This window comes from Dasypus novemcinctus, chromosome 17, assembly GCF_030445035.2.
Source record: "Dasypus novemcinctus isolate mDasNov1 chromosome 17, mDasNov1.1.hap2, whole genome shotgun sequence".
In the NCBI taxonomy this organism is placed as follows: Eukaryota; Metazoa; Chordata; class Mammalia; order Cingulata; family Dasypodidae; genus Dasypus; species Dasypus novemcinctus.
This window is the reverse complement of record NC_080689.1, coordinates 76711196-76739119: the sequence shown is the minus strand read 5'-3', so window position 1 is coordinate 76739119 and position 27924 is coordinate 76711196. Positions and strand designations below refer to the sequence as shown.

The 27924-nt window shown below is 36.3% G+C and overlaps 1 long non-coding RNA gene across 2 annotated transcripts in view; it reads left to right on the top strand.

The window, feature by feature from the left end:
* The first annotated feature begins 903 nt into the window (after window positions 1-903).
* The window catches only part of LOC131273870 (uncharacterized), a 51703-nt gene continuing 24682 nt past the window's right edge, over window positions 904-27924 (top strand). The window contains exons 1-3 of one of the 2 annotated variants that reach the window (XR_009181039.2): window positions 904-1134; window positions 2993-3054; window positions 3553-3567. This is a non-coding gene — a long non-coding RNA (uncharacterized lncRNA). Of the gene's footprint in view, window positions 1135-2992; window positions 3055-3552; window positions 3568-27924 lie in introns of those variants that run through there. The other variant, XR_009181040.1, reaches the window with a different exon arrangement.

Genomic DNA, 27924 nt, shown 5'->3' with positions numbered 1-27924 from the left:
TCCAAATGGACCAACTCTGAGACACATACTAATCAGAATGTCAAATGCCAAACACAAACAGAGAATGATGAAAGCAGCAAGAGAAAAGCAATATATAACATATAAGGATACCCAATAAGAATTAAGTGCTGATTTCTCATCAGAAACCATGAAAGCAAGAAGACAGTGGTGTAATATATTTAGGATACTGTAAAAGAAAAACTTCCAGTGAAAATTTTATAGCCAGCAAGATTGTCTTTCAAAAATGAAGGTTTTGAATATTCACAGACAAATAGAAACTGAGAGAGTTTATAACCAAGGGACCAGCTCTGAAGGAAATACTAAAGGGTATGCTACAGCCTAAAAAGAATAAACAGGAGAGAGTAGATTGAAAGAAGTCTAGAAATGAAGATTTTATCAGTAAAAATAACTAAAAGAGTCAAAAGAGTGGTTAAAATAAAATATGACAGATAAAACCCAAATATTTACAGATAAACTTAACCAATGATGTAAAACCCTTGTATTCAGAAAACTACAACTCATTGTTAAAAGAAATTTAAAAAAGACAAATAATTGGAAGAACATTCCATGCTTAAGGAGTGGAAGACTAAATATCATTAGGATACCAATTCTACTAAAATTGATATACTGATTCAAGGCAATCTTGATAAAAAATTCCACTGGCATTTTTTAAGTAAATGTAAAGAATGATTATCAAATTTATTTGGAAGGGCTAGGGGTCCTGAATAGTCAGAAACATCTTAAAAAGGAAAAGTGAAGTTGGAGGACTCTCATTTCTTTTAAATTATATTACCTAGCTACAGTGGTAAAAACAGCATGGTACTGTCATAATGACAGACACAGTGTCATAATGACAGACACTTAGACCAATGGAACCAAAATGATGGTTCAGAAACAGACCCTCACATCTAGGTTCAAGAGACTTTTAACAAGCCATTCAACAAATGGTGCTGAGAGAAATGGATATCCATAGCCAAAAGAAGGAAAGAGGAACCCTATGTCACACCTTATCCAAAAATTAACTCAAAATGGAACAAAAATGTAAATATAAAAGCAAGGACCATAAAGCTTCTAGAAGAAAATATAGGAAAATATCTTCAAGCCCTGGTGGTAGGTGGTGTATTCTTAAAGCAGGTAAGAGGAGGACTGAGATGAACTGCTGATGCTTAATGTATACAGAAGTTTTAATTAACTTTACTGTAAAAATGTGGAAATATATAGAGTTGATGATAACACATTATTGTGACCAACAGCTGGTTTATAAATGGAAATATGACTGAAAAGGGTAGTCTAGGAATGTAAATGCCAATTGACAGAAGCTAGGGAATAATCTAGGGACTAAATAACATAGTAAACCCAGAGGAGAATGAGAATTGTGGTTGGTAGTACAGATGCAAGAGTGTCCTTTGTGAGCTAGAGCAGATGTAAACATCACTGTTGCAGGGTGGTGGACATGTGGAGAAGCATGGGAAAAATACAACTGGTATGATGTATGGACTGTGGTTAACAGTAATATTCAGGCATCTATGCCAAGGTATACTGTGTTGATAATGGAGGAGTATGGAAAAAGTGTGTCAGGTGTACACTATAGGCCTGGTAACAATCTAATGATGTTATCTCATAATCTGTAACAAATGTGCCACCACAGTGTGGTGTGTTGATAGAGGGGAGTTGTATGGGGATTCTGGATATGTGCATGATTGTTTTGTAAGTTTACATTCATGGTCATAAAAATACATTTAAAAGATAATAATAGGGTAGGTTGGGGAAAATACACCCAATGTAAAATAAGGACTATAATTAGTAGTAAGATTTTGATGACATTTTTCATAATTTCTAACAAATGACTCATAGCAATTCAAGGTGTTGGTGTTGAGTTGATGTATGAGACCCCTGTGTGATGTCATGCATGTTTGCTTTGTAAGTTCACAACTTTCACTATACACTTATTGCTTAGGAATATTCATATATAAATGATATAAAAATAATAATAAAAATAGGGTGGGTTGGGGGAAAATACATAAATGTAAGATACTTGCGTTAGCAGTAGTATCTTGAGGATGTTCTTTAATCATTAGTTAAAAATGTTTCACAACAATGCAAACCATTGGTGTCAGGGTGAGGTATGAGAGCCCTGTATGATTTTATGTATGATTTCTGTAAGTTCATAACTATTACTACACACTTATTGTTCTTGTATGTTTATGTATGAGTGATATACTTCAATAAATGAAAAAAAAAACTGAAAAAAAAAGCTAAGTGAAATGCAATCAAGTTTTGCTGTATTTTCATGATGACATAATAGTAAGACCAAAAAATTTACAATGGTGAAAGCATAGATCTCTAAAGGACAATGTTCTTGCATAGTTTTGATGGTGAAGGAATTAGGGAATGTATTGCAATAACAATAAGAACATGTTCTAAGGCTCAACAAGAGAAACCTTAGAGGAAGCAGATAATGTTCTATGGCTACATAGTTTATCACAATTTCACTACTGTTGATTAATTCCCAGGGCTTTACCATTTCAGCACCATTCCAACTCAAAGCATTGGCGATCACTGATCATTTTAAGAGCTCTATAGTTTTTCCTTTTCCAGAATGCCACATAAATGGACTAATACAGTATGTCATTTATGAATCATACAATCATAAATAGGAACATTTAGAGCTGCCTTCTTTCACTTAGCAATAAACATCTAAGATTTATCTGGCTTAAAAGTATATTCCTTTGTACAGTAGAATAATATTCAGCTGTATGGATATACCACAGATTTTATAAATTCATTATTGATGACAATTTTGGTTGCTTGAGGTTATGAAATAGATCTGCTATAGATATCTGTTTGCAGGTTTTTATGTGGACATAAGTTTCTAGTTTATTTGGGTAAATACCTAGGAGTATAATTGCTGGATCATATGGTAAAACTTTGTTTAGCTTTATAATAGAAAAATGTCTCCTAATATGTCTGTTCCATTTTTCATTTCCAACAGGATTCCTATTGTACCACATCTTCACCAAAAGTTATTCATAATTATTTACATTTTCCACCCTAGTAAGTATGCTGTGGTATCTCACTGATTTAGTTTGTACTCTCCCAATGGCAAATCTTGTTGAGCATATTTGAATATGCTTATTTGCCATCTACATATCTTCTTTAGCAATGTGTCTCTTCAGATCTTCACCAATTTTTTCATTCTTTTTTGTTTCTTTGTTTTATTATTGCAGATTTTCAAGAATGCTTTGTAGGTTTTGAATACATCATTTATCTGATATAGGTTTGCAAATATTTTCTCCTAGTTTGTGACTTAAATTTTCACTCTCTTAAATTGTCTTTCACAGAGCAATAACTTTAAATTTTAATAAAATTCAAATTTATTGTGTCTTGTGTTCCTTCATCAAGCTTTTACTGTTGTACTTAAAAATTCAAGACCTTGATTTTCCTTCTAAGATTTTTTTATAGATATTTATACATTTGCATTTTAAATTTAGGTCTATGATACATTTTGAGATAATTTCTTTTCTTTTTTTTTTTTTTGTTGTTGGTACCCAGGATTGAAACCAGGCCATCATGCGTGGGAGGCAGGTACTCAACCATTGAGCTATCTCCACTCCCTGAGATAATTTTTTGAAAGATATGAGGTCTGTACCTAAATTCATATTTTGCATATGAATTTTCAATTGTTCCAGCATCATTTGTTGAAGACAGTCCTATCGCCATTGAATTGGATTGGCTCCTTTAAAAATAACCAGTTAGTTGCATTTGTGTGGATCTTTTTTATGTCTATCTATTATGCTTCAACCATATGTCCATTCCTTTACCAATAAAACACTTTCTTGATTACTGTAGCTTTATCATTATACTAAAATTGTGTAGTATAAGACTTCTAACAGGCTTTTTCTATGTCCCAAAGTTGTTGGCTCTACTAGGACTTTTGCCTTTTCATATAAATTTTATAATACATGTTTTGGTATCTACAGACTAGCTTGCTGAGATTCTGATTGAGATGTATTGAGTATATCCATCAATTTGAGAAAATAATGTCCTATCAGTGGTGACTCTCACAATACATAGACATAGTATTTCTCTCCATTCATGCTGATCACCTTAGATTTTTAGTACTATTATACTTTATAAAGAAGCTTTAGATTATGTAAGCATTACATCAAAAATATAGGGAATTCCCGTATATCTCAACCCCTCCCCCTCCCACACATTTTCCCTTTAAAATCTTTCATTAGTGAGGTACATTTATTATAACTGATGAACACATATTGAAGAATTGCTTCTAACCATGGTCTGTAGTTTACATTGTTATTTACATTTTGCAATGCACAATTATTGGTTTTGACAAAATATACAATCGTTTATATCTGTCATTGCAATGTTATGCAAAACAATTCCAATGTCCCAAAAATACCCCATGTTATACCTATTCTTCTCCCTCCCTTTTCTCAGAACCTCTGGTGGCCACTGCCTTTGTATCACTGTAACAAGTTCTTCCATTACTAGAATAATAATAAGTCTACTTTAGTCCATAGTTGCATTTCCCCCAACCCCTTATTTTTGTTTATTCCTCAATGTTAAGGATTTTGGGATGGTTATGCCCACACTGCTTCCTGTTGAGAGGGGCTTAGATCCCATGGGACAGATGAATGGAACTGTATTGATTGTGGTTATAGACTTGCTGTTTTTAGGAAGGGCATTGTCTGTCATTATCTTTTTGTTAGTTGTCTGGGCGAGTCCAATGAACTGTTTAGTAGGTATTGGCTACAACTTTGCTGAGATTGAGGGCTAAACTGGCATATGAATAGCTGGATGATTTTAGTCTCTTGGACAATATTTAAAGGACACATAATTATAGGTTCAAATAAAAGGGGGCATACAAACCATGTGCAGGGAAATTATAAATGAGTAGAACTCCAATTCACTGGGGGAATAGATTATCATATATTCCAGGTAGGTCCACTGATGAGGGGTTGCCTGTCCTGCCTATAGTGTCCAGTTGTCTCTAGAGGCCTCAGGGGAACCCCTGCTCGAGGCACTGTTCACTACTGCAGACAGTGAGATGCTCCTAATAGGTGGATAAGAGTAAGAGCTAGAATAATCACCCAACTCACTTTGAAATTCCTTACCCATAAAGAGTCTTTTGTATTTAATATTTCCCCCTTTTGGTCAATGTCTTTTTCCAAATGCATCATTAATTGTCACTTTGTAATAATCCCTCCATCCCTGGGAGTCATGTCCCATTCTGGAGGGGAAGGTAGTGAGTTTATGTGCTGAGCTGGATTTAGAGAGGCCACCTTCGTGAGGATTTGTGCATCTATATTCATGAAAGATATTGGTCTGTAGTGTGTTTTGTTTGTTTTTTGATTTACTGAGGCTGGGAATTGAAACTGAGATCTCTTATGAGGGAAACCAGAGCTCAACCACTGAGCCACATCAGTTACCCTGGGTTGGTTTTTTTGTTGGTTTGCTTGTTGTTTATTTTTTGTTTGTTTGTTTTTAGGAGGCATTGGGAACTGAACCCAAGACATCCCGTGTGGGAAGCAGACACTCAACAGCTTGAGCCACATCTGCTCCCCTGGTCTGTAGTTTTTCTTTCTGGTGATGTTTCTATCTGGTTTAGGTATTAGAGCAAAGCTGGTCTCATAAAATGAGTTAGGATAGGTTTCTGCTGTTTTTATTTTCTGAGTCAGATTATAAATAATTGGTACTATTTCCTCTTTAAATGTTGGCTTGAATTCATCAGAGAAAGCATCTGGGCATAGTATTTTCTTTTATGGGTGGTTTTTAATTATATGTAAAATTTTTTAAATAGATGCAATGATAATCAAGTTATCTATTTCCTCTTGCATGGATTTTGGTCATTTTTCTTTAAAGATTTTGGTTCATTAAATCTAGGTTATCAAATTTTGGATACAGAGTTGTTAATAAAATTCCTTTATTTATTATTTTTACTATTTTTACCATGCTATCAGGAGTAATACCCTCTTTTGTTTCTTATATTCAGGGACTGTGTCTTCTTTTTTTATTTTTATTTTTTATTTTTTTTTGAGTAGAGGACTCTCAAACTTATTGATCTTTACACAAAGCCATCTTTTCATTCTCTTAATATTTATATTGCTTCTTGCTTTGATTTCATTGATTTCTGCTGTAATTTTTATAATTTTTTTCTTCCTCTTGCTTTAATTTAAATTGAATTTAGGTTTAACTTGCTCTTCTTCACTGGATTTTAAAAATTGTTATAATTTGACGTGTTAAATATTGTGGGGAATAAAGAGTGTTTATATTGATAATGGAAGGTTGATTTCTCCCTTGATGGAATGGATTGATTTTTATGCTACTGTTTTTCAAAGTGAGTCAAAGCTCCTATTTCATTATTTAAATTAATAATTTAAAATAATTTTAACCCCTGGGTGTGCTTTCCAGCAGCTGAAAGGTATTCTTCAAGAAGTTAAGCAAGTTATATTCCTACTCTTTGAACACATAATATTAAATCAAAAATTTTATTCATTTTCTGACTGATAAAACTTGTCACCTTTGCCTTATTATTCAAGAATATCTTCAACATTACTGTAAAATGTTGTCTTAAATGTATTTCCCTGCCCCTTGCGTTTTTTGTTGTTGTCGTTGTTGTTTTGGTTAAATGCTTTTCTTATTGTGAAATATTCTTGCTAGAATTGTTCTGGCGAATTATCTACAACTTGTATCAATATCCCATGCCTTTACATAGCTTGATGGGTGAAGTACATGTGTCAATTTGACTAGGGTATAGTGTCCAGTTGTTTGAGCAGGCAAGCACAGCCTGATTATTAATGTGAGGGTATGTTGTGAATTTAAATAATCAATAAATTGATTACCCCTATGTTTTACTATATTATTTTTAACAAGGAGAGAAGTCTCATCCAATCAGTTGAAGGTCTTAAAAGGAAAACGGAGATTTCAGCAGTCAGAAGGAAGATGTTCCATCTGTATTTCAGTTAGCCAGCTTTTCCTGAGGAATTCATTCAAAACTTTCATCAGAGTTCCCAAATTGCAGCCTGCCCCATGGAATTCAAATTTGCCCATCCCTAAAGTCACATGAGCAAATTCCTATAGTATATATCTCCTGTCATTTCTGCTTCCCTATAGAACCCTAACTAACACATACAGTATTTGTGATATTCCTTGATAGCTTTTTATATGGAATTTGTTTTGGTTATCAATATGAATTTATTTTCTTTACTTATGTTTTTTCTATGGTATTTATGACACATATTTATGGTACTAACAAGGTTTTTATGGCATTTTTTTACAATACTTTCTAACTCACTATTTCAATGTTATTTTCCACTGGCATGCATCACATACTCTTCAATGAACCAATCATAACTTACTGATCAATCTCACCTTTTGCATTTCTGTGACATTTCATATGGTAACACTGGCACTTAGAAATCTCTTCTGTTGTCTTCTTGTTGAACTGTTCAATTTCATCACTGAAGAACCAGCTCAAATATTCCTTCATTTGTAGAATGGGACTCCCCTAATCAGTTTCTTCTTAGAGTAGGTAAGGTACTCCCTTTTTCTGATATTTAAAATACTCAAAAAATATATACCCTGCAGTAAAGTGAGCCCTTGTTTTATTTCCCTTACTTTATTTCATTGAGGGACTATATTCCACTTATCTTTGGAACAGTTCCACTGTTTTTCATATAAGTCAGCTCTTCATTAAATGTTGACTTTCACTTCTTTCAATATGAGAATGAGATTGTAGAAGAAAAATTGCTCCTAATATCTGTTACATTCTCTTTTCTGGAATTATATTGGAGGAAATACTCTCTCAACAGTCTCAGTAAGACAACTGGATAAAATATGTCAATGTCAGAATATGTTTTTTAGGTGTTGGTTAATACCGTATATTACTACATGGCACATATTCAAGAATACCTGGAATCTTTTCAATCCCTCTAATTTGCTGTTCGGTGTGGACTAAAATTCTATTAAAAGTCATAAAGATATCTTTCAAAGATGATACAAAATTTAAATTTTCCTGGGAGAGGGTGCATACAGATAATTGCACACTAAGTTGGAAATAATTGATAGAGATCCATTACTGAGATGGAGTCCCGTGAAGAGAAGTAAACACAAGGATTCTGGCAAGGAACTATGGGGATAGGACACTGAAGGCTCCTGGGTGATTAACAAAAGGGGAATTAGAGAAATAGGAGTATACATTGTAATTTCAATGGTTATTACATCAGAAAACAAAACAGGATAAAAAGATATTAGAGATTATTTTTCCCCTAATAGTTGATTTTTCTTCTTGTAATACACATAATGGGAATATGAAGAAATAAAACTTGACTACTGAAATAATCAATATTTTCATTTGAGAGTAGAAAGAAAATTTTGAAGCTTTTACTTATTTTTTTAAATATAATAATGTAGTAACTTTTTATTTAAAGAGATCTACACTTGACAACACCACTCTTATCTCTACTCATAAAACAAATGCAAAATTAGTGTGTGGTCATTTGGGCCATTAGATTAGACACTAATACCTATGTTAAATTAAAAGTCATGTAATTACTGTTGCCATTTAATGAAGTCACATAATACTCTAGTCATTTAATTAATATGCCTTCTGTTAAAATTACCATGAGTTCAACGTAGAGTATGTGGTCTCATTTGTCTGAGAAAACACATGGCTTTTAAATGGACAACTGTTGAGGTATGTAATTCAATGACCCTATCTGTGGCCAAGGAATTATTCATTGCAGTGGAAAATATTAGCTTAAAAAGCTATTCATGGTGGCGGACTTGGCCCAGTGGTTAAGGTGTCCGCCTACCACATGGGAGGTCTGCGGTTCAAACCCCGGGCCTCCTTGATCCGTGTGGAGCTGGCCCATGTGCAGTGCTGATGTGCGCAAGGAGTACCCTGCCACGCAGGGGTGTCCCCCGTGTAGGGGAGCCTCACGCACAAGAAGTGCGCCCCGTGAGGAGAGCTGCCCAACGCGAAAGAAAGTGCAGCCTGCCCAGGAATGGTGCTGCACACACGGAGAGCTGACACAACAAGATGACGCAACAAAAAGAAACACAGATTCCTGTGCCGCTGACAACAACAGAAGCGGACAAAGAAGACTAACAGCAAAATAGACAAGAGGGGTTGGGGAGGGGGAAGGGAGAGAAATAAATAAATGAATAAATCTTTTTTTTTAAAAAAAGCTATTCAATTCTATGGAGTAGGGTATGGTTTGCAAAATAACTTAGGGATGCAAAAAGATTTCCTATCATTGTATTGGCATTACTTGACTTATCAATTATTTTGTGAGGTATGATTTATCTCCAATAATCCAATAGCTCACTATCATGTAATATGAGAAAAAACAAAAGTTGTCCTTCCTATATTTTACATATCTTCTTCTAATATTCATGTTTAAACTCAAATTCCTATAGTTATATAGACAATATATTCTAGACTTCTAGACATAATAAACTGAAAGATTCCTTCTCTGTTTCTTTATTTTTCATCACTTGATAAAACGCTACCATTCTTCAATTACACAGGTCATCCATCACCTTTATGAACGTCTGCTCCATAATATGAGGAGCATTTCCCTTACTTTGTATTTGTTTTGCCTGGAAAAATACAAGACATATTTCAAAGGATAAATGAATGTTTGGCAAATGATTTAATCTATATTTCTCTGACATTTTCATGCTTAATATCTGAAGCATCATTTCTTTCTTTTGTCTGTTACTTGGGTTTATTTAACTATATAAAAAAATCTAATGAGATATATAGTGAGTTAAAAATAAGATCTGCATTTAAAATTAGTTTTGAACTGCAAAACTTGCTAAATATTATTTTATTTTTGTCTTTAGATACCAATCATACCTTGGGTCTGCACTATTAATATGCTATGCATATTTGTCCTTAACTTTGTGACAATCATGTCTCTTCCTCCATTGCTTGAATAAAGAACATCTAGAAAAATGGGAATTAAAATAAAATGTGTAATTGCAAAAACAATAAGATGTTGGGTTTAAGAAACTGTACACCTCCAAGGATGATGATTCTCCAGTGCCCACATTAAATGTTCTCCAAGTCAAGGAAAATAATGGGAAAATAAACACCTCCCAGAATGTAAATCCTGGGGCATCACATAAATTATTGACGTGTCCCTTCCAAAGAAAATAATCTGAGCCTATTCAAAGAAGTTCCTTACCCCAGTGTACAGTTACTCACAAACTCTGTCCAATGGGATTCAAAATTTACTGAGAAGGAATTACTAATTTATGTATCCTATTCCTTCCTTTTTGAATGAGAATATTCACTGGAGTTACTTGTGCCTACGTACAATTATATATTAGGTATTTGGAGGGCAGATCAATTGTCTATTAAGTGTTTAGGTCTCTAGAACAAAGTAGCCACATACAGAGTTAATGGAGACTATAGCATGCTTATACAGGATGGGATATTTAGTTGCTTGGGGAGGGGGAAGGAAAGTGCGTTTGTTAATAATAAAAAGAGATACTGGTTGTTTCTATATTTCCATGTGATTTTGCTTTGGTAGATGAAATTTGAAAGGATGTATGATGTGTTATTTCCAGGAAAATGCTTTAAGAGCTGGTGTACTCTTTACCTTATTCCTGCTCTTGCTCTCACTTTTGTGTCCTCTTATTTCCTAATGCTATGGTCATTATGGAAACTCCACTAGCCTTGATCTGTAAAGGAGAAAAACGAGCAGAGCAACATGGCCAGCCAACCATTTTCTGAGTAGCAATATGAGTTAGAAATACATTTTATAATGTATTTGGCACTGGGAACTTGTTATTAGTAGTAAAACATGACTTAGCTTATCCTAATTGATCCATCAGATTTACATATATATATATATATATATATGTATATATACATATAGTTCTATAACCTGACCCTATCAATCTCCCATCCTGTTTTATTTTATCATTGACACTTAACATTTTCAACACATGATGCAATTTTCTTTTAAAGTATCTTTGTGTTTTTTTTTTTTTTGTATCCTCACCTATCAACAAGATACAATTGATCCAAATAGTTGCATAGGCCATAAGAAATTATTGGCATGTAGGTAAAATATAAAATTCATTTTTTACTCTAAAGAAGGTACTATCTGCTATGGGAGTCACTAGAGAGTAGTAAGTGTTTATATTGAAGCTAATTACAATTAAAGAAACTAAAATGAAAAATTCTGTTATTCAGTCATGCGAGTCCCATTTCAAGTGGTTGGTAGCCACACATAGATAATGGCTACTGTATAGGCCAGTGAAGATACAGAATATTTGCCTGTTTGTAGAAAGATCTACTGGAATGCACTGTCCTTGACAAGAATAATGAGGAAGAAAGAAATGTTAAATTAGGAGTTGAAGCAATTTCATCCTATCAGGAAGAGAATTATAAGCACTGGATATCATTAGAATTCCAGTCAAAAATATAGTTATACGTATATGTGAAATTATAATGCTGGCCACCAAAACAAGAGAACTTCTAAAGTGACTGAGAGGTTTAAAAAAAAATTGATAGTGTGGAAAATTTACTGAGGTAGCATAGTGCAGTGTTTGAGAATATGGATTCTGGAGCCATACTGCCTGGCTGCTAGTTCATTGACTGTGGGAGTTTCTTACCTACTCTAACCTTTTTCTTCTCATTTGTAAAACAAGGATGCTAACAGTATCTATATCATAGGTTTTGAAGGTATTAAATGAATCAATATAGGCCAACCTCTTTGAGTAGGGAACAGAATCTCAATATCTGAATAAAGTGGCAAATTGTAGACAACCTCAAAACTAGATTAATGGATTTTTGATAGCAGTAAAGAGATCATTCCCCTTCCTTTGTCCTTGTTTGAGGAGCTATCATACAATATGTGAATAAGAGCAAACTGGTGTGAGCTGCATCAGCACAAGAAGCAAAGGCCCCTGTGTTTATGAGATCAGCAGAGGAGAAGGTGTTTTGAGGACATCACATTGAAGTACCCAAGATAATCAGCATGGGCTTTGTCTGTAATCCACGCAGGAAGAATGAATGCAGGGGCAAATTGAGAGTTTTGCTCAATCCTGACAAAGTTTTCCTGGTGAGCAGATATCTGAAGTGGCGATTCATCTATCTCTTGAAAAATCAGTTCAGTTATTTACATGAATCTATTATGAGTTTTAAAATGATTAATTAATTTATTAAATATGTAAATGATTTTATAAAAATTTCAAATATGTTGTTGTGAACAGTTAAAGAGTCCTTGAAGCGGGCCATAGATTCAGAGCCTGACAGATTAGAATCCTAATGCTAAGGGAAATATACTTTCATGTGGTATTTATTTTCTGTTATCAGAGATACTACACATTCTTGTACAAACATTGCATTGTCTTTAGAGCTATAATCATGCAGGAATTCATTTTTTAGATTTTTGTATACAGCACACATCCTTAAAAAATAAATGCTGCTATTAAAACTAAAATTCATTTGAAGAAATTAAATAACTTCAGGGAGAATTCCTTATTTTTTTCCATTATACATAAGGAGTAAAAGAAAATAAAAGCTAATGTTAAAATATATTCACAACAGGAGATGCTGCACACATGTATAATCCCATCTTGAGGAAATTTACATGGCTTGGGGATACTATTACCCTATTTATCACCTCCTTCTATCAAATGCGAGGACATAAAAGCATACATAGCTTCTGATCATCCTTCCTGCATCCCAAATATCTTGTTCCAAAGCACAGTCATGAATGAAAAATATGTCCATCAATATAGATTTATGTTCTATAATTCTGACAAATGTCTTTCGGACAATGTGTCCATGGTATGCAGAAGTCAATAATTTAAAATTGTGCATTTGTAAGTTAGAATAATAATAAAATTTTATATTTTCAGAGATTCCAAATTGAATGGGTTTGGAATAGAATTACTGAATTGTACCACCCAAAAGCTACTGGAGAAAGATTACAGGTACTGCATAGAAAAGGTAAAATGCTTGGTAGTTCTGCATATCCTGCACTATATCTTTCCTCTCCATGCCAGGCCAGGCAGTTCAAAGGATAGGTTAGACATTTATCAAGAAAAATACAGAAGGGAAACATAGCTGTTCTAGTTTTGGGAGAGCAGAAATCTGTTATTGTGATTATTCAGCTGAGTTATCTATACATTCCATTATAGCTAATAGCGGTACATCTGTTGCATTCCACTGACATAAACTTGTCAGAAATAAAATGTTTGGCCTCTGAAATATCAGACAAGGCCAAGGTTATTGTCTGGTATTTAATATCCATGCTTTAATTGTTTCTGGAAAATCAGGGAGCAGTCCAGACACTAGTCATTCTACTAATTACTTTTATAGTAGTAATTAAGTCCAAATAAAATGTTATTGTTTGATATTAAAATATGAGCTCATTTGTTAACATCTTCTAGGGAACAGTACTAGTTAAAGTGTAATTTTCCTTTTGCAAATGCTGCCACCATCCTGAGCACACTAAACTTTAATTGGTTTAATGACAAAGAAGATGAAGAAAATGATGATATTATGCAAAATTACAAAGCAAGTTTTCAAAATCCAAAAGGTCTACATATATAATTTACATATCCAGCTGACAAATGATGTTCATGATTTTGCATTTGTGTAATCAAAGGATCCTAGTAATGATGTAGTTTTCTATTTCTACCAGTTATCTTCATTTTTCACTTTCAGAATTGGCTACTAGAAAAAAATAATAAAATATATCAGGCAATGATTGTATCTGGAAGACCAGGTATTAAAAATAAAATTGTAGCAAAATAATACTCAGTTTTAAAGTTAAAATGCTGGTTTAAATCCTTTTATTTGAATAGTTGGATAACAGAATAGAAACTTCTAAAAGCCTAAAATTCAAGGAACAAATACATTGATTTCAATTAAAACCTAAGAAAAACTAGACTTAGTACCTATACTCAAGTGGGTAATAGTTACAAAGTTATGGTCTTATAAACTGATTATTGAATTAACCAGAAATTATTATCTCCATAAGAAATTTTGAGAGTGAGGAAGTTTTATTTTTTGGGCAGAGGAACAATTACACCAGTTAAGTAACTCATGAATTGAAAACATGTTTGTTTTTCAAAATATTGCAGTTGAACCATAAACAATCAAAACAGTGAAAGTGGCATATGATGGTTTAGCTGCCACCTTCACTGACTTTATTTTTCCTACCCTCAATTTTTTTTTCTCCCATTCTTCATACATAAGTGTATAAACAAACCCATGCTAATGGCTGTGAATGGACTGGAAGAATCAATGAATTGTTATTTTCATGATATGCTTTTGACTCTTCAGTATTAACCAAGAAACAAATATGAAATAATTTAAGAAATAAAGACAAAAGTCAACCCAAATAAAAAAAAAAACAAAACAAAACACGAATTTGGAAGAGGTAATCTGTGTAAAAGCTGCAGAAGGGAAATCAAACTTTGAATCAAAAGACTTCCTTGTTGTCACTTAAAATAGCATTTATAAAGAAGAATTTTCTCTACTTTGGAAAAATCCATTGATAAAAAGAATAGAGGGATGAAATAAGTCAAGTTGCAGTGTGAGGAGTGAGTGGGAAAAGAACATGTAGATCTGGTAAGAAATAAAGAAGGAAGAGGTCTATTTGGCACAGAAATTCTCTGATGAAACTCAAATGCCCAGCACATTTGCAGCAGCTGATTGCTTAATAACATGAAGATACTGTTCACTGGCTCACTTGACAAAATGAAGGTGCCTCAAATGCGGATGCTCAATAAGTGGTCGAATGAATATATGAAAAGACAAAATACCCCTGAGGTAAAGGCAAAAAAAGTGGGAGGTGGGGCTACATATGTAACACTTAACAGGATTGCTGGGCAATACCAAGTATAGTAGTTTGACACTGCTTATGAATTCCAAAAATAGATATTGGATTAAGTTTGTGAACTGATCTTCTCCTCTGGGCATATTAGATTATATTGGATTCAGAGGTTTCACTTTTACTTGATTAAATAATGCTGTAGGATGTTGAGGGCAGGGACTCACAGAGAAACCACACCACAGAGAAGAGGGTTGGAGTATTAATGCTGGAGCCCAGGAAGTGAACACACCGAAGAGCTAGAAAAGGCTTGATTAGACACAACAAAGGCCCTGGGAAGAGAGATGAGCCATTCACCTGATAGTCTACAGCTGGCCTTGTGGAGATAGCAGAGAAGCTGAGCCAGCAGAGAGGCAAGCCCTGGGAAGAGAGGACTCCAGAAAGCCTGAATCCTCACCGACGTTGGCAGACATCTTGCTCTTACAAGTGGCAGTAGACTTTGGTGAGGGAAGTAACTTATACTTTATGGCCTGGTAACTATAAGCTTCTACCTAGCTTCTACCTCAAATAAATACCCTTTTTAAAAGCAAACGGATTTCTGGTATTTTGCATCAGTACCCATCTGGTTGACTAATACAAAATTTAGCACCAGAGAGTGGGGTCATCCTTTTGCAATTACCAAAATGCTGGAACAGTTTTTTAAATGGTTAAGGGGAATTATTTGGAGGAATTGTGAAGTGCTTGGTAGAAAAGACCTACAGTGCTTTAAAGAGACTGTTGATAGTAATATGGACTCTAAAGAGACTTTTTATGAGGCCATAGAAAGAAATAATGAAACTATTATTGGAAACTGGAGGAAAGGCAATCCATGTTTTAAAGTTGCAGAGAACTTAGCAAGAATGACTCCTGATGTTTTATGGAAGGCAGAATTTGAAAATGGAGAGGCTGGGCATTTATCTGAAGAAATTTCCAAAGTAAACTTGGAGAATGCGGCTTAGCTTTCCCTTGCAGCTTATAGCAAAATGCTAGATGACAGAGAAAAGCAGAGGACTGAATTCTTGGGTACAAGAAAACCAGAAACTGATTCTGAAACTTCCAAGCCTCTGGAAATCAAGCTCCCAGATGATAGTGCCCCATTTGAGGACTTACCTAAACTTGGAACTTGGAAATCAGGATTGAAGATGCAGTTATCTGGGAAAGACCTCTGGAAAGTCTTACTGTCTGGTGGCTTGGATCGCTGCTTCTTGGATGTTAAGCCAACAAGCTTTTTGAACAAAACCGCTATCAGCTTGTACTAAAAAGGATATCAATGGGAGAGATGGAAGGGTAAAGAGCTTTATGATGAAAACCATGGAAGCTGAGATGTGGAATTAAGATACCACCTTGGGCCAAAAGAGGAACCCCACCCACGTGTACAGAGAGGGTGGAGCACATTCCTCAAGGATGGAGGTTGAGGTCAATGCCTCACATGTCTAAGAGGGGCGAGCCTGTCTCCCATGGATTAGGGAAGGCTAGGTCATCAACTTCTTTCTCTGAAAGGGTTGAGCTTGTATGCCAAAGGTTAGGAAAGATGTTGCCTTCACCTTACTGTGCCAGGGGAGTTAAGACTCTAACCCAAAGATTAGGTACAGTGTGGCCATCTCCCCAATGCTCTTGGTGGGTGAGGTCTGGATCTTGGTTGCCACCCAGATGCTTGATGAGGGTAGAACCCAGAAAAGGACCATTGGGCAAGCCTGTGGAAAGGGTGGCCCCAGGGAGAAGAAATCGTTGTCTAAAGAGTGACTCAGTATGTCCTGCAGGTTTACTGAAATATAAAGGACCCCTGATTCATGTTTCCCTCCCAATTTCTCCTTATGATAATGAAAATGTTTCTCCTTTGTCTGTCCATTTGTGTATTGGGAGCAGACAAATGGTTTTTTAAGTTCCAGAGGGCTACAGCAGACAGGACTTTGCCCTAAGACAAACTGTATTTCTTTAAACTGATTGTGATATGACTCTGTATTTAACATTGTTACTGATTTAAAGTTGTCATGTAAGAACCAAGCAGACATTTTCTGTTTCTTTTCTGGGACCCCTGGTATGGAGTGCTGCTTTCTGAGAGTAAAGGAGGAACATGTGAGTTATGATTGACGAGAGGGGAAATAGTCTGAAGACTCCAGGACAGCAGATTTAGTGGCCATTCTCTTCCCTATTGTGTTTCTGATGTGTTACATTGTGCCATGCATGAAGTGTTGAACGAATATATGAAAAGCTAAACACCCTGAGATAAATAGCAAATAAAAAAGGACTTAACTCTAAAGAATTTATCAGTATGGTTGGACAATTTCAAAAATGTGGATTTTCTTTATCATTTTTTCCTATCTTTATAAAAATCTGCTAAAATTTCTGAAAAGTATTGGGATGGCTGACTTTATGGACCTGAAATTTGTGAAGTCACCTAAATGCCTGCATGGCCCCTTGGTTTAATTCTCTGCCATCACCATATTGAAATCTTAATATTTTTTAAAAAGATTTAATTTTAATTCTATATATATATATACACATATACATATATACATATACATATACATATATATATATATATATATTAGTTTAAGAAGTTGTAGGTTTCCAGTTTTTGAACAAGGGGTTCCACCTTTTCATTTTCACTGGTTCAACAAATTTTATAGCCATCCTTGAGAAGGAGATCAAGAAAAGACAATTTTCTTGCCATTAGAAGCTTCTTTCCTTGTGACTCTAATTATTATTATTATTTTTTAGGTAGGCCAGTGAAAAAAATTTCTTGGAAAATGGGACAAAAGAACAGAGCTTGTTGTGAAATGGGAGAGAAGGATAAAAATGTGCACCGAGATTTGATGTGGGCTCTTCTAGGCAGAGAGAGCATACTTTGGTTGGTGTGGCCACTTGTTAAGCTATTAATTATTCCCCCCTTTGCTAATGATAAGGGGAGCGGCCCAGACTGTTATTGGTAACAATAACCTTAAGATCAAGATTAAGGTCTTGTCAGGGTCTCGTGGCCATGTTGCCTGCCGGCCAGCCTCCTTCCCCCTTTCACTCTACCAACCTACCTCAGTTCCCTCCTCAGAGAGTCCAAGCCCTTATTCTTCAGCAGGTGCTGAGGGAATGAGGGCCATTCCTCCGTAGTGACTTGCTGCTGATTAGGGCAGTAATCCCTGCCTGACAGGGCATAAAACTCCCTGGCTACTCCTCTGTGATTGAGGGAAAATGGGTCTGGCACCCTGGTTGGAATTGGATGAAATTCCCACAAAACTAATAAGGTGTTGATTCTGTCAGAAATAAACTTAATTAGAATTATGAAGTAAAAGGATAAAGAAGATGGTGGTAAGCAGGCCCAGAAGGGGGACCAGCCATGGCATACTGGACCACGAGAGTGAGAAAGGCCAGGTGCCTTGAGAGGCCGCCTCCTCCCAAAGTGGAGGGGACACAGCGTTCTGCCTTGCATTCTTTCATGCTGTTGGTTAACTCTAGGGAGAGACTGTGGTAGACCTGCTAGGTCTGGATATAAACTACTAACCCCAGTTTCCACAGCAGTGGTTATAGTTAGGACAGCAGGGAGAGGTATGAAGAGAGGCACTGCCCTGGACATAAACTCACAAAGACAGGATAGGCAACAAACAAGACAGGCAGATGGCAAACAAAACACAGAGCACTTAAGAGAGCCATTTCTTTATCTCATAAGCACATTCATTAACTACTTAGAAAATGAATTTAGTTCACCAGGACTTTTCACATATTCAGTATCCCTCAGCATATGATGTAGAAAAGAAAATATATCATCCTAATCATCAGGCATATAGGTGCAGTACTTAATCAATGCACACATTCCCCTTTGAAGTGCGATTAATAATTCTAAGCTCCGGTTTACAGTACCATAGATGTTGTCTCTCCATGGGAGCAGGCCATAATGCCAGTTGTGGTTGTTTAAATTCTACTCACAATACTGTGGTAATTGTTGCTGCACTGGTCCACAATGTCAATATTCTGATGACACTGTACTCTGGCTTTGCAAATGTTTTTTAAAAAGATTTATTTTGGGAAATGGATGTGGCTCAACCAATTGGATTCCCATCTACCATATAGAAGATCCAGGATTCGATGCCCAGGGCCTCCTGGTGAGGGCAAGCTGGACCACATGGAGTGCTGGCCCATGCGGAAGTGCTGCCTGCATGGGAATGCCACCCAGAGCAGGAAATCCTCCCCATGTAGGAGTGCCGGCCGACATGGAGAGCTGGTGCAGCAAGACGACACAACAAAAGACACAGAGGAGAGAAAATATGAAGACGTAGCAGAACAAGGATTTGAGGTGGTGCGAGAGAGTAGTCGCCTCTCTCCCACTCTGGAAGGTCCCAGGATCAGTTTCCAGAGCTGCCTAATGAGAATACAAGCAGACACAGAAGAACACACAGCAAATGGACACAGAGAGCCGGCAACTGGACGAATGGGAAGTGGGGTGAGGAGAGATAAATAAAATAAATCTTTAAAAAAAAATGAAAATATTTATTCCCCACCCCCACCATTTGGGCTTACTGTCTGCTCTCTGTGCCTGTTCGCTATGTGCTCATCTTTTTAGGAAGCACTGGGAACCGAACCTGTGACTTCCCATGTGGGAGGGAAGCACCCAGTAGTTTGAACCACCTCACTCCCTGCTTGTTGCATATCTCATTTTCTTTACTCATTGTGTCTCCTTATTGCATCATCTTGCTGCATCAGCTCATCACTTCAACTCACTGTCTTGTCTGTCTTCCTTAGGAGGCACCGGGAACCAAACCCAGGCCCTCCCGTGTGGCAGGTGGGTACCCAACCGCTTGAGCCACATCTGCAGCACTATTGATCCTAGAGAGAAGCTGAGAAGGTGGGCTCCAGTGTTTCACTGGCTTTGTGCAGAGCACCCTTTGGCACTATGAAACAGAGTCCGTCTAGAGGCAATGTCCCTTGTACATTTGGCCCTATCAGTGACTCCAATTTTTATATCAAAATTATCAGTATAAAATTGTTTAGCCAAGAGTTTTTCTTCATATACTATAATCTGTTTCATGTCATTCCATCCTGATTCATGTATATAACAAGCACCATTATTATCAAATGCATTTCTTTCTTTGTGATGTTAGATAACTGGAGATGAATATTCTTCAATTAAACAAACTATAGATAAACTTGTCCAAAAAAACTGAAAATATCTCCCTTTCTTCTTTCTACATTTCCCCTCCAAACGTTTGACTTTGTGTTTCTAGACTTGAATTTTTAATTTTTTGTGTACCATGAGCCCTTTTGAAACTAGGATTTAGGTTATAGAACCTCTCTCTACATATATGTATTCAAGTAAGTGGCCTGTATACACAACTTGTTATAACATTTGTTTGAACCGAAATCAAGATTTCACATTTCAAAAATTTCTAATCAAAGAAATCAATTTTGCTTGTATTAGGCTCTACGTTAATAGTTGTGTTCAGTTTAATGCAGAATCAAACCGAAGAGGGGAAACTGATCCCAGCAGAGTGCAGAGAAGACTCTGTGGTAACAAGGCATAATTAATTTATCTGATTAGAAATATTCCAAAGTTTGATTTTTTTATTTTGGTTACAGTAAATGCCATAACAAATTCACTGATATTCTTGGAACTTGTGAAACACCTATAGAGATGTGAAGACATGAAACAAGTTATGTTACAGGAAGAAAAATTCATGGTTAAACACTTTTCTTCTCATAATATTGATTTTAAAGTTGTAGTCACAAGGAAAGAAGCTTCTAATGGGAAGACACTTTTCTGTTCCTGGTCTGCTACTAAGGGATGACTTCATAATTTGTAGAACCCATAGCAAAGGACAATTCTTAAGTATTTAGAAATGGTGACAGTGGAGCATTAAACCATGGACTGGTCGTTCCAGCCACCAAGGTCCTAGGTGATTGCACAGCTATCAGGTCCATGAATACAGTCCTCCCCCTGCTTTTCAGAACTTTTAGCAAGACATATATAAAGAGAGAAAAACAAAACAAAACACCATGAAGCAAATAAACAAAAAGATACAACCTCGGTGTTTTAGTTTCCTAGGCTGTGCAAACAAATAACATGAAATTGTTTGGCTTAAACAATGGGCATATATTTACACATAGTTATGAGGCTGGGAAAATGTCCAAATTAGGGCATCATCAGGATAACACTTTCTTCCCAAAGACTATGGCATTCTGGGGCTGGCTGCCCATGATCCTTGGTTTCCCTTTCACCTGGCAAGGCACATAGCGGTCTTTTCCAGGCATTTCCTCTTCTGGGTTCTGTTTCAGCTTCTTGCTTCTGATGGCTTTCTCTTTCTCTGTCTGAATTCACTCCCCTTGTAAAGGATTCCATTAGTAGGGTTTAGATTCATCCTGATGGAGGTGGGCTACATCTTCTTAACTGAATTAACCTTATCAAAAGGTTCTACACACAGTGGGTTCACACTCACAAGAATGGATTAACTTTAAGAACATGCTTTTTTTTCTGGGGTACATACAGCTTTAAATCACCACACGTGATATTGACTAACAGTGCTATTAAAAGTTGCATAGACAGATCCGATTTCTTGTCTTTTACCTCAGGGTTGTTTTTACTTTAAATATATCGTGGTCCCTAGGGGAGCAGCGACAGTCTCCCAGGTGCAGCGGCGGGGACCGGGAGGGAGTGAGGGTTCAACAGTGAGCCCCTGACGCTAATGACTATGCTTGTGAGCTGATAAGCCTAAAATAAGAACAAGGCCTAGAGCAGCATTGTGCCTGGGAATTTCCTCCTGTCAGCCTTCATGTTACTCAAATGTGGCCAGTCTCGAAGCCAAACTCAGCATGTAAATGCAATGCCTTCCCCCCAGCGTGGGACATGACACCCGGGGATGAGCCTCCCTGGCACCGAGGGACCACTATCAACTACCAACTGATGATGCAACTGGAAAATGACCTCATACGGAAGGTTCAACGTGGATCAGCGGAATATCCCTGTCTACATAAAATAACATGAGTTTAAAATGCTGTTTGACCTAATGTAAGGGGGAAATGGAAAGGAGAAATGAGTTTATATGGCTACGAGTCTCTAAAAAAGAGTCTGGAGGCTGTCAGAAGGATTGCCCTTATGCACAACTGAGCAGAGTCTGAGAGACAGATAAAGCAGATACAACCCCCAGATATCGGTTCCTTCGAGGGCTAAAGAGACCCATGGGAGTTATGGTCATGGCCGATGGGGTTAACTACCAGGTCAGATGGCCCCTCTTTGGAACTGGTGTTTATGTGTGATGAATCTGGACTCAGATGGGATCTCTCTTCATAAGACTCTCATGCTAATGTGCTGGAGGTGCAGTTAGTGTCGGGGTTTAAGATATTTTTAGGGGATTTGAATCTCTGGACTGACAATGTGATAGCCAGGTCCTGAGCCTCAACAGACTCCAGCACCTACAATCTGACTTATTGGGCTCACCACACTCAGCTAAGATGGAGTTGAAGAAGGACAACCACCACACCATGGAGCCTAGAGTGATTACAACTGAAAGTGGGAGGATTGCATCCAGCATCCAGGTGGAATCTGAGCCTCCTCTTGACATAGAGGTGCAATGGACACAACCAATCCAATGTCCACATAGAAAAGGTGGCATTGGATTGAGAAAAGTGGACATGATGGCTGATGGGTATGGGGAAAGGCAGGAAGAGATGAGAGGTAGAGGCGTCTTTGGGACATGGAGCTGCCCTGGATGGTGCTTCAGGGGCAATCACTGGACATTGTAAATCCTCACAGGGCCCACTGGATGGAATGGGGGAGAGTGTTTGCCATGGTGTGAACCGTTGACCATGGGGTGTGGGGGTGCCCAGAGATGTACTTGCCAAATGCAATGGCTGTGTCATGATGATGGGAGGGAGTGTTGCTGGGGGAGGGGAGAGGTGGGGTGGGGGTGGTAGGGCTCAATGGGACCTCATATATATATATTTTTAATGTAATATTATTGCAAAGTCAATAAAATAAAAAAATAAAAAAAATAAATATATTCTTTCAACCACTTATTGAGCACAGACATACGAGGCACAATGTAACACACCAGAAATACAACAGGAAATAGAATGGTCACAGAATCTGCTGTCATGGAGTCTTCAGACTACTCCCTGCCTGGATGTTCATAACTCGCAAATTCCTCCTTTATGCTCAGAAAACAGCTCTATATGATATGTCCCAGAAAAGTAATGGAAGTAGAAGATGTCTCCCTGGTTCTTACACAACGACTTGCTCTCCCACCTACAACCTTACTTACATCCACAACATGTCTCTGCTCCTTCCATGTTGTCAAGTGAGAAAACTCCTATTATCGACCAGTCAGCCCCTGCAAACGTGCTGGGCATTCTCTTCTCAAGAGAGGAGAATAGTCAAATAATCCTCTCTCCCTTCTCTATTTCCCACCAGGCATTAAGCAGAACAATACTTAACGCCTTCTTTTCTATTCTCTACCCAACTCTTAACTTGGCTTACATAATATCCCTATTCTTTTCATCAACATTTTTGTTTTTTCCCCCAAAGTCACACCAAAAATACATTTTTTAAAAATTTAAAATGAAATTTGCTTTTATTAGATACAAGGAAATCTTTTGATACAGTTTGTTTCCCTACTTCAGTTTTTATACTGATTACCTCTTACAACTCCTGCTATTTTTTAAATGTATCTGAATTTGTCTTTATTTCTTCAAAAATATTTTAACAGATATTTGCATATTTGTTAAAATTGAAGAGTATAAACCATATCATAAAAATAGCAATTCCCTAATCCTTCTGAACCCAGCCACAGTTTTCATCGTTTGTTTATAGTCCTACATTGTAAGAATGAGGGAAAGAAAAATTGAGGGTAGGAGAAGTGGCGGCAGCTAAATTGGCAGCTGATTATGTAGCTCATGTACCACTTTCAATATTTTTGACTGTTTATGGTACAACCACAATTTTTGAAACAATGATTGCTATTTCATGAGTTACTTAACTGCTGTAACTGTTCCTCACCCCCAACATCAAAGATAAAACTTCCTCTGTCTAAAATTCCTATGGTGGTGATAATTTCTGGCTAATTCAATAGTCATTTATATGACAATAACTATATAACTCTAACTGACTTGAGTCTAGGTACTGATTTCATTTATTATATAACTTTTAGTTTTAATTAAAGTCAAGTCCATTTTGCTCCTATAATTTCTTAGTTTTCTAGCTAAGATATACTCATCTATTCAAATGGAAGGATTTTGTCAGGATTTTGTCTCTAAAACTTCTTATATTTGCTCTAATTATCTTTAATACCTGGTCTTCCAAATATAATCATTGCAAGTTATATTTTATTCTTTTCTTTCTAGCAGCATATTATAACTTTTTTTCTGACTTTTAAAAAATTTCAATTAGCCAAGTATAATATGAAAATAACTGGTAAAATAGAAAGCCATGTCATTACTAGGTTCTTTTGATTACGCAAATGCAAAAACATATACATTATTTATCAACTGGATATGTACAATGATATATGTAGGCTTTCTGTATTTTAAAAATTTGCTGAATGACATCATCCTCATCATCCTCATCATTCTCATCATCATCTTCATCATCATAGTTGTCAATGTCATTAACGTTCTAGAGAGTCATAGCTGTGGTGAAGAAATATAGATTGGGGAAGGTATGGGAGTATAGGCTTTAAAATACGTGTCAGTGTGCACTTTTAGTTAACATTTGGTTATTCAGGAGAGGAGAAAATTCTGGTTCAACACTAGCATTTTAAGTGCTGACACACTAAATCCTAACTAAAGGTAAAAACTGACATATAAACACATAGACTGCTGAGTAAAAATACATTTCTCTTCAAGAAATCTGAGATTTAGAATGGCTGCTGTCTTGCAAAATATATTTCTACAAAGGAAATGGATTGGGGGGAAAAGCTAAATCCTTTAAGGTACTGCATTTTGTCACATGCGATGATTTATTCTGTCAAGAAAATAGATTCTATGAAGTACTGCAAACCCCTTTGGCAAGAGAATTCATTTAGTCAAAAATTTTAATCTAACTTGGTGAAAAAATTCTCTCTTTAGTTTATTGCTTAGAAATTGAGTTTTATAACTTTCATGCACTTTTGCAAAAATGTTTGTCATAGTATAGTGATTCTAGGTTACATATATCACTTTGTCAGAATCGAGATTTTGTAAATTAAAAACCAAGGGTTACTTTTAATATAAATATATATTTTATCCAAAATATGTCAAAATTTTAATTCATTCATATGCTTTAAGTTTTCTTATAGGTTGTAAATCTCACAATATCCACAATACCATTAATAACACATGGATTTTTTATGTTAAGACCAAGTTAGCTTGTTTCCTTTTATAGAAAGAAAAGTTACTTTCTTTTGCTAAATCATTGTACTTTTACCCACAAGTGGAATTCTAAATGTCTTAGTCTGGTATTCAACTCTGATACAATGTGTGAACCCTTTGGGGACTCTTAATAGGTCCCCTACTTCTTTATCTATTCCCTAGTTGATTTAGGTAGCTTAGTCTCTAAATTTGGAAATATACATATATCTTCTTAACATACCTGTTTTCTCTTGTGTGCCTCTGTACTTGAGTTGAAGCATTAGAAAATATTATTTTGGGTAGGACTCTATAAGTTTCACCAGTCTGCTAGAAGATTCCTTGAAACTAAGTATTAAGAACATTTTACAATTAGCAAGCTTAGGGAACAGCTAATTTACTTGTCCTTATGTGAAGATTGAAGTCACTAATGTTGGATTTAGTCACTGTTTTGGCTTAATCAGGATTATCCCTATAGTGTAAGGTGATAAATGTATTATTCTCTTCCCTTCAGGATTTTCTGTAATGAGCCCTTGGCCTATGTGGCTATGCCTGTGGGGGCCCTTTGCCTAGGGAAAGACATTAGGCAGTTATGACTTGAGTCCAAGCATCCAGGCCTAGAATACTTGTGCATCCTGAACCATATTTTAACATTGTGTCCCTGGGCACGCTCTTTCTCAAGCAGGTTGCCGTTCTCGGTAGCTGGCTCGGCAGGTTGGGGACTTTCAGTATTTTTCTCCTACCTCTGTAATTTCACTGAATCATTTCCTCCAGAAGTCACTGTTGGTCATAAAGGAAAAGATGAAGGTGAATTCCAGGGCACCACCCATAAAATCTTCCAAACATTTAATAGGTGTTTATGTTACACAAAAGAAAAGAATTGTAAGATACTAGAAAAATAGCAATGCTCCAGAAACAATTCCTCCTCCAGAGACATTGCATCATCCTTCTATTAGAATGACTTGCATTAGGACACACTAAACATCGAGGTTTTAATCATGTTCAGAATTGCATATTTGATAACAGAAGCAAAGAAGAAATCAGTTCATTTCTTGAGGACTTGAAGCCCATGGTTTAAAAATTACCTGAGCCTCAAAACTTCTCTATACCACATGTTGACTGACTCTAACTTCCATGGGTGTCTAACCCTGCCTTCTGCAGGCTCTTGCAGGGTTAGGCTCTATGACATGCCCTTCTATATAATTCTGACTCTTTACCTAAGAGCTGAAATAGAATCACTGATTTTTACAATCCCAGTTTGGGAAAAAGCTCAGGAAATTTCTTCAAGATGAGGTATTAGAGCTATATACCCATCCATGCCTCCCACCAACTTTTACTAACTCCAAACTCACCAGATTGAATGACACTGAAATCATCCAGGAGGAGAGAAATATGTATAAGAAGCAAATCACGTAAGATTAATGCACATGCTATTTGTGTTACCTGGGCCCCTGACCTGCATGGAGCTCTTAACCCAGCTAATTACTAAAGAGCTGCACACCCTCTACTACACAGAACTTCTTGGCTACCAATTTCCCCTTTGAAATAATTCAGAGTTGTCATCTTTGGTAGCTGGTAGGGGAAGAGTTGCACTTGCACTAAAGGAAGAAATTTATATCCTGGCATCTATTCACAATCAAAGACAGGCTCCCACATGAGAGATTCTTGATTCTGCCCAAAGAATGGACAACCGTAATTCTGTTGGAACCACCAACATGACAACCAGTGGAGGGCTGTTGAAAGCATTAAATAAGGTAACAAGTAATGTTATTAGAGGAGTGTCTGGATCATAGCAAGTGCTTTAGTTCTTTGGTTCTGTTATTTCTGAACTGTCATTACTGTTATAACTATTTGTTAGTATTATTATTGATCGCTCTGGACTGGTCTCATAGATTATAGATGTTATTAGATTAGCTTTCCAGAAACTACAGTCTAATCAATTTCAGGGAAGGTGGCTAGTCCTTAAAATTGCTTTCCAGTTAGATCAGTGCCCAGGAGTTACTTTGGACTTAAATAATGTTCTGCCAGTCTATCAACTTTGATTCAGGGTACCGTACATGACGTTTTAATCACTGTTTATAATATACTAGAGCAACATTATGGCCTACTCCCCAAATAAATATATTGCAATGCTTGAGAAACACTTCACATTCTGTAGCATTAAGGCAATAATAATTAGTGAAGGAAATACATAGGAAGATTTTGAGGAAGAGATGCATTCCTCATCTATGGTCAGTCAATAAGATATTTCCTGCTATTTGGCAATAATGGCAAAATAGCTATTCTGTATAATATTCAGAATTTTATAGATGGGCATGTCATAGAGCCTAGCCCTAGAAGAGCCATGGTTGGTCAAGGAAAACCGTGGTATGTAATTATGGCTTTCTTTTTGTTTTTGATTAACTTTGGGATTGTATTTCTTTGGAAAGTTCTCTATATATATTCTGTTTACATGTATAGGTGCTGATTTCATTTCCCATGTTATGTTATTTTTGCAAAATTCCTAATGTTTTCTATCTTTGTAGTATAGTCAGTGTTTACTTAGATTTTGTTCCTTCTCAAATAGTTTGAAAGTTATTTTGAGTTTTTGTCCTGGTACTAAACTTTAGAGCTTCACATAATATGCCTTAACCTATATATTTACCTTTATATACTTCATTTATGAGTCTGGTGATGTTGAGAAATAAAAAAAGCATAACCTTACCAAAATATCCGAAAAATCACTCCTGCCCCTGCTTCTGTAAATTAGCCTGTGAAA